The 12,578-nt window shown below is 39.0% G+C and overlaps 1 pseudogene; it reads right to left on the minus strand.

Annotated features, from left to right (window-relative positions):
- LOC125197355 (probably inactive receptor-like protein kinase At5g41680) overlaps window positions 1–12,578 on the minus strand; it is a 47,128-nt pseudogene that overhangs the window by 11,799 nt on the left and 22,751 nt on the right.

The following is a 12,578-nucleotide window of genomic DNA, read 5'->3' on the forward strand; positions in this document are numbered from 1 at the left end:
CCGCGGAAGGGAGAAGGAAGCAGCGCGCCATCGGTGCGAACTGTCGGCGGTGGTCGGGCGGCGAACACGCCGCTCCGGCGAGCATCTCCGGGAGGAGTCTTCAAATCTTCGTCGTGTTGATTCGTGCAAACCTCGAATCGCAAGATAATGACGAAAGATTATTTTAATGATTATTTAATTCCTAAATTAATAGAAATCATTAAAAATAATATTATTTAATGAAATAAAATATTTTGGGAAGATTTCCCTAGATTTTAGGAATATTTGGATTATTTTCTATATCTATGAATATTTTATATCCTAGATGATATAGATAAGAATAATTTAATAGTTTCCTAAATATAATATATCTAGAATCTATAATAAGATAAGATATATATAAGATTACATTAAATAATATATTTTAATTTTCTTCCTAATCTTGAACTTGGAAATTATATGAATTTAATTTTTCATGTCTAATTAAGATTATAAATAATGTACTTTATTTTAGATATATCTTATAGAATGACGTGAATAAGAATTAAATTCTAGAACAATAATTCCTAAACTAAGATATTAAAGATAATAAAAGATTTAATTATCCAGTAAATTAAATACCAACAGAATTTAATTAGTCTTAATCTGCCTTAAGGCTAAAGGATAATTAATTAAAACCATAACCCAAATGTCTAAGCGATAATTATGAACTTATAGTTTATATATGGTCTCCATCGGTTGGACTGCCACATTTTGTGAAGCTGATTTTCTAATATTATCGCCACCTACAGAGTAGGGACAATAATCCTACGAAAACAGTAAGTTCATAAGGGCGGACTTCTCAAATAATAAATAGAATGAACTAGAAAGTGGTTCCTAATATTATCGCCACCTACAGAGTAGGGACAATAATCCTAAGGAACTGCGAGTTTCAGGGTTCAATCAGAATTTATGAGATAGCTTGGTTTTGTTATCAACACATGAACATTGTTATGGGAGTGTGTTGTAGAAATAAAATTCTGTAATGCTAAACCTGATGGTCGTGCTTAGGCAGCATTAGATATGTCGACCTCCAGAGGAGGAAGCTATTGATATGTCGGTGTTGTGACCAGTAAATTGTCAAAATTTTAATGCGTATTAACCTCCAGAGGAGGATACAATTTATTAATTTGGCTGTTGTAAGATTTTGAAAAGTTTTATGGTTAATCTACTCAATTTCCTTACATAAGTTTATGACAAATAGTAAAATCTTCTGTTTGCAGTGCAATAAAATTCGTCAAGATGTCTTTTAATCCTCTTTCTGCCATTCTCAAAGAAAACAAACTCGAAGGCCAAAATTACATCGAATGGAAACAAAACTTGGATATCGTTCTCACAGCAGAAGAGTACAAGTTCGTACTCACTACTCCACGCCCAGCTGTCCCGGCTGCTAGTGCCAGCCAAGCATTGCGAGATGCGCATAGACGGTGGCATAAGGCGAATGAGATGGCTAAGTGCTACATGTTGGCTTCTATGTCATCAGTACTCAAGCATCAGCATTCTGCCATGGAAACTGCCGCCGAGATCATGACAAATCTCGCAAATCTTTTTGGTACTCAGAATCGAACGGCTAAGTCTCAAGCCTTTCGGAGTATCATGACGAAGTCTATGAAGGAAGGCTCGTCTGTGAGGCAACACGTCCTCGAGATGATGAGTCACCTCAACCAGATTGAGGTATTGGGAGGGACGATCGATCCCGAGTCCCAGGTTACTATAATCCTTCAGAGTCTTCCCCCTAGCTTCCAGCAGTTCAAGCTCAACTTTGAGATGAACAAACGGAATTATACTTTAGCAGAGTTGCTGACTGAACTTCAGTCGGCGGAGGACCTTATGGTTCAAGCTAAAGTAGCTATGATGAGTATCGCGCCTAATTCCTCTGGCTCTAAGGCTAGAAGAGGAAAGAAAAAGGCACCGAACCAAGTAGCAGTCAACAATGCTAAGGGAAAGAAGAAACAGCGGGGTGACAAGAAGCAAACTGGAAAATGCTTCAAGTGTGGAGAGAAAGGTCATTGGAAGCCAGATTGTCCTAAAAAGGGCAAGGCTACAGGTATGCACCATGCTCTAGTAGTCGAGTCATGTTTGGCTTTGACATCTACTCATACTTGGGTTATTGATACTGGAGCAACTGATCATATATGTTTTGATCCTGACTTGATGCAGGTGACAAGACGGCTACATGATCGTGAGATAGAGGTCCAGCTGGGCGACGCTACGAAAGTGGCGGCCGTTGCAGTGGGAGACGTTTATTTACGTTTTTCTAGTGATAGATTTTTGATTTTGAAGAATGTTTTGTTGATACCCTCTTTTAGAAGAAATTTAATTTCAGTTTCTAAATTGTCTTATGATGGATATTCGATTTCTTTTAATGACAATTGCGTTATTAAGAAAGATGGTTCTTATATCTGTCGCGGTATCATGGAAAACAATCTGTACACGATCACTTCTACACAATTTAATCAACGTAAATCAGAACTCAATGCTACATCGAAAATTTCTAAGAAAAGAAAAGAACCTTCAACTTCAATGAATGAAACGTACTTATGGCACCTTAGACTTGGTCATGCCAACGAAAGAAGGATTCATGCGATGGTTGATCAAGATCTTATTAAAGGTCTTGAGAAGGAACCGTTTTCGAAGTGTGAGTCCTGTCTCGAAGGCAAGATGACTAAGAGATCTTTTAGATCAAAGGGGAATAGGGCCAAAGAAGTACTTGAGCTCATTCATACTGATGTGTGTGGACCAATGTCAACCGAGGCAAGGGGCGGTTTTCGATATTTCGTCACCTTTACAGATGACTACTCGAAAATCGGATACATCTATTTGATGCGCTACAAGTCTGAAACTTTTGACAAGTTCAAGGAGTTTAAGGCTAAAGTAGAGACGCAACATGGTAAGAGTATCAAATGCCTGCGATCTGATCGCGGAGGCGAATACCTAAGTGCCGAGTTTTTGGACTATTTATCGGTAGCTGGGATTGAATCCCAAACGACTGCGCCGGGCACACCCCAGCAGAATGGCGTGGCTGAAAGAAGGAATAGGACCTTATTAAATATGGTCAGATCGATGATGAGTTATGCACGGTTACCTGTTTCGTTTTGGGGTCATGCTTTGCTTTCTGCAAACTATCTCTTAGACGTCTTACCTTCTAAATCTGTTCCTACTACCCCATATGAGTTGTGGAATGGGCGTAAGCCCAATCTAGAACATCTCAGAGTATGGGGGTGTCCGGCTCATGTATTGGAAAAGGATCCAACTAAGCTGGAATCTAGGACTGAGGTTTGCGTGTTTATAGGATACCCTAGAGGAACGAAAGCTTATGAATTCTATAGTCTCAGAGATCAGAAAGTGATTGTGAGCACTCATGCCACATTCTTAGAGGAAGACTATGTAATGAATCATAAGTCCAGCAGTGAGATTGCTCTAGAAGAGCTAACTCAAGTTTCAACTTCCATTAACCAAGAACAATTACCAAGTGTAACAACAATTCCAGAAACTTCAACTAATACTCCAGATATTGTAGTGCCGCGCCGCAGTGGGAGGGTCTCTCATGAGCCCGATAGATACATTGGTTTGGGTGAGTGTATGGATCACTCCTCGGACAGCAATGTACTGGATCCCTGGAATTTTGCAGAGGCGCAGGCTGATGTCGATCATTGCGAATGGGTGAAAGCAATGGATTCGGAACTACAATCTATGTTAGACAAAGACGTCTACGATTTGTCTGTCCTACCCGAAGGCTGTACTGCCATTGGGAGCAAGTGGATATACAAACGTAAACGTGGACCCGATGGACGAGTTAAAGTCTTCAAGGCAAGACTAGTGGCTAAGGGGTATACCCAAAAGGAAGGTATCGATTACGATGAGACCTTCTCCCCAGTGGCCATGCTCAAATCGATCCGTATACTTTTGTCTATAGCAGCTTACATGGATTGGGAAGTATGGCAGATGGACGTTAAGACTGCGTTTCTAAACGGGAGTCTTGAGGAGACCATCTACATGGAACAACCCGAAGGCTATGTAGTGAAGGGCAAGGAACACATGGTTTGGAAGCTTAAGAAGGCCATTTATGGTCTCAAGCAAGCATCTAGATCATGGAACCAGTGTTTCGATCAAACTGTTCAAAAGTTTGGATTCGAAAAATGCCCTAATGAAAGCTGCGTGTATAAGAAGGTTGAAAAAGGAAATGTTGTGTTCTTAGTTTTGTATGTAGATGACATTCTTCTAATTGGAAACAATAAAAAGATGTTGTCATCAGTGCGAACTTGGTTGTCCAGCCAGTTCGAGATGAAAGATATGGGTGATGCGGGACACATTCTCGGTATCAAGGTTCTTAGGAACCGAGGTAAGAAAATGTTGTGCTTATCCCAAGAATCTTACATCGAAACGGTACTTAGACGCTTTAGCATGCAAGATGCCAAGAAAGGTTTCCTACCTTTTAGACATGGCATCCAGTTGTCTCAAGAGATGTGTCCTAAGACAGCATCTGAGATAGCAGAGATGAGAAGAATACCATATGCCTCGGCAGTTGGTAGTCTCATGTATGCTATGCTTTGTACTAGACCCGATATCTGCTTTGCTGTTGGCATGGTAGCAAGATATCAATCAAATCCCGGCCAAGGACATTGGACTGCCGTAAAGAACATACTCAAGTACCTTAATCGGACTAAGGACTATGTTCTAGTTTACAATGCAGCCGAGCTCTGTCCTTTAGGATATACAGATTCAGACTTTCAGGCTGATCTGGATTCGAGAAAATCAACTTCCGGATATGTGTTTACCTTAGGAGGTGGAGCTATAGTTTGGAAGAGTGTAAAGCAGAAATGCATTGCAGACTCTACCATGGAAGCCGAGTATGTAGCCGCTTCGGAGGCTGCAAAGGAGGCTGTATGGCTTAAGAACTTCCTTCTGGACTTAGGTGTGGTTACGAATATGCCCAAGCGCATCACCGTTTATTGTGATAACTCTGGTGCTGTGGCAAATTCGAGGGAACCACGGGCTCATAAGGCGAGCAAGCACATAGAGAGGAAGTATCATATCATTCGAGATATAGTGCAGAGAGGAGACATACAAGTGGTCAAGATTGAGTCAGAAAACAACCTGGCAGATCCTTTCACGAAGGCGTTAGCGGTAAAGCCGTATGAAAGCCATGTTGAAGGAATGGGAGTTCGACTAATTCAAGACCTCAATCCGCTTTCAGTATAAGTGGGAGATTTAGACGTTAGCACATTTTGTATACTCGAAAGTGTTTTGAGTATAAGTGGGAGATTGTTAGAGTTTGTATACTAGAAATCACGTTTCGAGTGATTGAATACTGTAAAACTCTTATTTTATTTTCCAATGAATAAAACAGATTATTTTTGTCATAATGTTGTTATGTTTTACATTTAATGGATGTTAATGCATGTTTAAATGTATAAGTTAACTTAACAAAGTCTAAGTCTTTGTTTTAGTAGACCGGTTGTGGGCGTCGTCCACTTTAAGGTAATACGGTCAGTTCTAAACAAAGAAAAATATGAATTTCACAACCTAGATGGAATTAGACTACCCATCGAGAAAGGTTGCAATGTCAGTCCGTATATTTCTAAGCCTTACTGAAATAAGATGACATTGGTGTGGTATAGCATTGAACGGATCTAACAGCAAGACTTGCCTTGGGCTATCTACTGAAAGGCGAGGTCTTGATAAATATTTATTTCTTAATCAATGTAGGTTAGCATTGAGCATACGGTATTGATTATGCATTGCTTTGACTTATCAAATGGTGCGGGTTTTTCGTAGCCCAATTATCCTGATATATTGGGCAGTGGTGATCGATATCTAGCGGTGCTAGGATTGCTATTATATTGAATCGTGCACGAGGTGAGTCTCGTTTGATAATGTCCTCAAGAGGAGCGCGAAACTAAGTTTTATTATTCGGAACCTAGCTAGTTGGAGTATGATTACTCTATGAATAATAAATGAGTGTTTCATGCTAAGTCCACTCTTGGAATTAATAAGAAGTTAATTAATTAAGTCAATAGCAGACATTAATTAATTAATGGACATATTAATCTTAAGCACGGGAAATGAAAGATAAACGGAAACCCGGATTACTTATAATTTCGGATTTGGATGGGGAGAGTTCAATATTACTTCTGTAGTGGCTGCTCGTAATATTCCAATTATAACTTATATTAAATTGTGGGTTCAATTTAATTAGTAAAAAGTAAATTGGATGAGCCCATATCCAAAGCCTTCCATAGATCCCTGTCTGGGCCCAAAAAGGAACTTAATATAAATAGGAGAATAAAGGAGACAGAAAATACACAATATCTCATATTGCAATTTTCGAAAATTTCGATCTCTCCCAGCTGTAGGAGATTTCGAATTTGAGTCCTATTCCAAAAAGGATTTCTTCTGTCTTCTTTATTTAAGTCCTAGTATTCTAGTAAGATCAGCCCACACTGATATTAGAGTACAGTTCGGGAACCAGAGAGAAGATTTGTGGTCTAGTACTTAAAGCTACACGTGGAGAAGTCGCTAGCCATCTTCAATTCTTTGGAGAATTAATTAGGTATTATTCTACTCCGTAGAAAAGCATGTTTTAGGTTTTCAATATTCTTAAAGCATGATTAATTCAAGTTATGAGCATGATACATGTGATAATTACGCGAATAGATTTTGTCTAAATAATCTGCTAAATAGATCTGATTATTATGTGATTTATTTACATGCTCTTCCGCTGCGTGCACCAACACCGCGTGCTCCTTCTCATCCTTCGAGTAGACTAAGATATCATCTATGAACACTAAGACGAACGTATCTAGGTACGGGTGGAAAAACTCGGTTCATCAGGTCCATAAATACGGCTGGGGCGTTGGCTAGACCGAACGACATCACGACGAACTTATAGTGACCATATCTCGTGCAAAAAGCGGTCTTTGGTATATCCTCCTTGCGAACCTTCAGCTGGTGGTATCCGGATTTTAAGTCCACCTTTGAAAACACGCCGGCTCCTCGGAGTTGATCAACAGGTCATCTTTCCTCGGCAGTGGGTAGTTGTTTTTAAGGGTCAATTTGTTCAATGGCGCCTAAGGACACAGGTGCGGCTCCTGGTTCGAGATCGGTCGTGAATTCTAGTTGTCGATCTGGCGGCGGTCCTGGTAACACTTCAGGGAAAATATCGGGAAGAATCTCGCACGGCAGCGACGTCTTCGATCCTTCTTTCCTCCTTCTCCTCTCCGTTGAGATAGACAAGGTAGGCGGGGCGTCCTTTCTTTATCATCGCGGTGGCTTGTAGCGCAGAGATTATAGCGGTTCGCCGGTTCATCGAGATTCTGTAGTATACGATGGGTTCCTTATTCGGGGCGTGTAGGGATATTCGCTTCTCGTCACAGCGATTCGTCGCCAAGTTAGCGGTCGACCAGTCCATTCCTAAGATTACGTCGACATCTCTCATCGCCAAAATTCGCAGATCGTAAGCGACTAACTTAAGTTCTCCTAGTACGATTTCTACGTTCGAACAAGTTCGGGAAATTCTATAACACGACATTCGATTTCCTAGCAGCTCGATATAAGCAGTTCGTAAATGCGAAATATTTCTTGTCTCGTTCTATTGGTCTTGCCTACACCTCTTGTTGGTGTATCATTTCAGCGCGTGTCTGTCTGTAGAACTTATTTTCCCACATGTATCTTAAAAGATTTAAGCTATCGCCTTCCCTTGCCGTGTCGCATCAAGAACTCAGAGTATGTATTAAGAACTCAAATTTTAATCAAACAGTCTTAACTTGGATATGGACCGATTTCAATTCGAAGAAGCACCACAAAGTGTCTTTCATCGGAAAGGCTCCGAACTTTATCAAGGAAACAAGAATAACATCTCTAGCTTGACACTTTCAAATCTCATCATTGACAATTGGTTTGAAACTGAGCGAGGACTAAGTTCCATTGAACATAACTCGTCCATTCTGAGAATTAAAAAGTTTAGAGGTATCAAGAAAACCCATAGAGCTTGAGAATTTAATTCTGATGGGAGCTCGAAAGAACATGGGATGGGTCACGAAAAACGGGGTGAAACCTATTCTGATGTACTGGAAAAATTATGATTCTCCCTATAAGTAGGGTTCTAGGAATGATCACGCAGTAATATTGAAAGAAGGCAGTTGCGCAAGAAAAGACATGGGACAGTTGCACAGCAAGATGAAAGATACTTGGAAGAAAACAAAATGGGCAAGTACATTCACGAAATAAGGTAGTAAAGAGTGGAAACCACTCATTGCAAGATAAGGTAGTAGAAAAGTGCGAATTTCAATTTCGCGCCACGAGGTAGAAAAGAGTAGAAACAACTCATTGCAAGATAAAATATTAAGAAGGTGCGAATTCCCCATAGAAATCTCAAAATGTGGTCTCGAAGGGGTCTCAGTACAACGAACGAAAAGGAGTAACGCAAATGCGAAAGTAAAATGGTAAGGTGAATAAAAGTTTTAGAAATCTTAAATCCCATACCAGACTGCCCGATAAAATTTGCAAAAATTTCGGACAACGGTTTTTGATCGAAACATGTCAAGGCCTAAAACGATCAGCCGCGTCAAAGTTTAGAAATATAGACAAATGTCATGAAGTAGCACCGATAATGGTTCAACGGTTTTGTTGAGGGCAACTCGAAGTGATTGGAACTTTTCAGAACCGTTAAGGAAGAAGAGAACATGATAGCCTTAACTTGGTGCTGAAGAAAGAAAAGTCATTGAGGGTGAAACAATATATGTAGTGAAACCGAGCTAAAAGAATTTCAATTCTACCAAAGAGAGCTTGCAACAAACATGGTTATAAGATAAAGGGGTGAACCAAAGTTCCAAGAAGAATATTCCATCCTTTGAAGAAAAGCAGGTCTGGAGATTTGATCACACTGAAGGTCATAACTACAGACAACTTAGGAATGAAGTTCAATGACGGAAGCTCATAAAATCGAATATTGTTCTATGAATTCGAAGAATACTACTCAAGCAAGAGGTCCAAAGTTATAAGGGCAAACACAAATTTCACGCCAAGTGAGTCATGACTCGATATAGGAAAAGAAATAATGGGTATCACTTGCAAATTGCGAGTCAAACGAGGTGTTTAAATAGATAAGGGTTCATGGTTATTCAAAACGTCCCGAAAAGAACTTAGGATCCAAGTAAGTACTGTTGATTTAAAACAAAATCGGTCATTCTAACTACAAGGTCGCACTTCCTCGCACATCTCTCCCGAGCCTGATCATGGTAACGTCGTTCTATGAACCCGTGGATTCCAAGTCCAGATTCATCGTATCGTCGAAAATAACTAAATTTGATGGTCGCATCTTCAAAGTGTTCTTCTTGCCGTGTCACATAGTCTTTTCGATTGCCATTACACACGTGGTCTTAATGTGTCGTAAACGTCGTCGTATTGGTGTCGCGTCGCCACTTTGGCATGGTATGCAAGACTGCATAGTTTTATTAGATCTTGGTATGATCTCGCCATTGTAAGGGTACACCAAGGCTCGAAGTATACTTATTTTCGTTGGTTCTACCACTCAGGAAAGTGATACTGCAGTTGTCAACTTACAACTAAGTTCTAGTACGTCCAGTCTGGCCTACTTCTTAGGCACTCTATAATTTCAAGCATAGCTTGGAGTCTCATACTAGTTATTCCGCATTTCTACTGTTGATATAAGCGTTGTGATCGTATACTAAGTCATGCTAGGTTCCAAGTAGTCCAGATCTAAGCATCGCAACATTTCAACATAATTCACACGTAATCATATTCGCAACAAAGTTCAAAAGTTCCCCATTACCACACAAACTTCATCCATATATATATTGTACAATTAACAAGTTTATTTGAATAGCATATTTCACCACATAATTCATTTGATGTTCCATAGCATATCAAGCATCGTATATTAATATATGTAAAGATTAGCACTTAGTCAATGCATCATCCACAAAATCGCATTTCCAACTTCATGCAGTTCATGTCCATCTATTTCACAATCACATAATTGCAACTACACATGCGTCATACTTCACCTTCAAAATTTCAAAATCATATATTTTCAACCAAATATGCATTAAAATTTTTGCCTTCCAAGTAATCAACATGTACGTCCTTCAAGTTAAATTTACAGTTTGAATACGTAATAGCAAATCTCAACATCAAGCAACACGTGTTCACAATCATACCTCAATACATCATGCCTCATTATTAAACGAAAGCAATTACACATTTGTATAGTGTCTCCCGTTTCATAACCTCACCACATTTTCCAAAAGCCATAGTATTTACTTCATATTTCACATAGGAGTTGCTTCGTAGCAGCTAAGTGATCACATTTCACATTTCACAATTTCACAAACTCGCATACAATACTTGACAGATCACCATTCGGGAAGCATCGCTTCACAAACTCATAATATTTCCTAACTATTAGGAATCACCACATAGCATGCTTTTCACCAAAAATAACATTTTCAACTGAAAATTTTCAAAAGCATAAAGTTTTAAATCACAAGTCATAGTAATACATTGTACCTCTTTCTTCATGGTTGAACGGGACGAGGTGCGGTGTTGAGCCTTCCATATTTAGCTCATTAGTAGAAGAGTACAAGGAATAGTTTCTATATTTTGAACAAAGACTCTTGGGTCCAGAGCGGAAAGAAACTGAGGCTCTGATACCAACTGTAACAGCCCGCTCTCCTAGGGTACAATAAATGCGGCAACTGCTACCAAACGGACTCGAAGAAATGAACAAGGCTAGGGTTTCATTTAAAGAATTTTGACCAAGAGATTTAAAAGAACTATCAGAGTATTTAAAGCGACAACTTAGCCTAAAAGCTCGAATGAGAAAGAGAAAAGGGGTATCATAAATAACGATCGAATTCTCAAGAGTACGACATAATATTTAAGATAAAATCACAAGAAAAAGTCTAAGGCCTCAAATCGAAGGAAAGATGTAAATATCCCAAAAACGACGAACTCTAAGGTGCATCAAAACTCAGCGGAAAACGACCAAGAGAAAGAATAGTCATGTATGAAGACACAACTATGCTTGAAGTTCATAACATTCATCTTAATTAATTATCATGCTCAACACCCGCCACCGCTCGTCGTCATTCAACCTGCACATAAGGAAAACACATGCAGGGCTGAGTATTTTTAAATACTCAGTGAGCTCGTTGCCAAAACATTTTATAAGTTACGCCACCCTTACCAAGTGAACTCGAGTTTTACAATTTATCAAATAAAATATCATCGAGTATCACAAAATATTTTCATAGATTGGCCAATCAAACAACTCCCCATTTTCTCATCAAAATAACAATCATATCCATGGTGCGACGGAAGTGTGGCCACACTTTTCGCCCACGAGACCGGCCGACTAGCAAGGACGGCTCACGATCCCCTCGTGTACACAGCCTGGTAGGGTTTGCGGCCCGTACTCAGACCCGAATTCGTATAACATATCCAAAACCTTGGCCCAATGGAGCGAACTCACAAACTAGGCTTCAGGCACAATATCACAATAAAACAAATATAGGCATGGCATAACAGTTAAACCACCCTTATAACACCAATCAATATTTTGCAAGAAATAAAAGAGTTTAAGAATAAAGCCCACCTCGACTGCTTAGATTTCAAGTAAGTTTCTCTTTTCCTTTATCTGACTTTGCAACCGAGGTTTCACCTTTTTGAGAAAAACGATCGGTAGAAAATAAGTAAAGGCTTGGTTCTTCAAGAATCCTTGGATCAAACTTCAATTTCTTCTCAAAGGATGCAAGATTTATGGAGTAAGGTAGAAGAAAATTGAGAGGGAGAGTTGAGAGGGGAGGGACGAAAATTTAGGGGAGGGGGCGAAAAAATGACGTTAGGGTTAGGGGTTTTGGCTCTTATTTATAGAGTCCAAGAAGATCTTTAGAATACATGGTAAGATTCTATTCTCCACAATTAAATAAATAAATATTATGAAGTAGGGAAGAAGAATTAACAAAAATAGAATAGGGTGTCAAGACATGAAATTTTCGAAATATATGGCTCCCAATTAGCCAAGATTTCGTTTTGGTATATTTTACGGAGTAGAATAAAATATCACGGAGCAAAATAAATAAATATAAAAAGGAATCCTCCCACTTGGAGAATGAAACTAGGCGTGTACTATGCTTTAATTAAGGCATGTGATTTTTTTTTTATATTAACTAGAATAGGGTAAGGCAAGATCTCTTGAGGTATGGAAAGATTTGGTAGAATATTTAAATTCTAGGTATGGAAGGAAATCAAATAAGGGATCAATTAAAATAAAACAATTCCTTTCCTTCTACATGTGATTTTCGAAAATCACAAAGAAATAGTGCCTAGTATTTATGGAAATTTTCTCTAATATTCTAACTCACCCTTAATCAAATAATTCATCTCATAAATGCCACATCATAATAGTCAACAAATTTGACTTTTCAAACTTCTCAATCAAATAAACTCATGTAATAATTTCACTTATCAAATAATTCACATCTTCCACGTCATCGATAATAAATTTTAGGGCTCTGAAATTAGGGTTCTAAATTCCG

Source organism: Salvia hispanica, chromosome 2, assembly GCF_029641045.1.
Source record: "Salvia hispanica isolate PSC_SH4W2 chromosome 2, Shi_PSC_v1, whole genome shotgun sequence".
NCBI classification, from domain to species: domain Eukaryota; kingdom Viridiplantae; phylum Streptophyta; class Magnoliopsida; order Lamiales; family Lamiaceae; genus Salvia; species Salvia hispanica.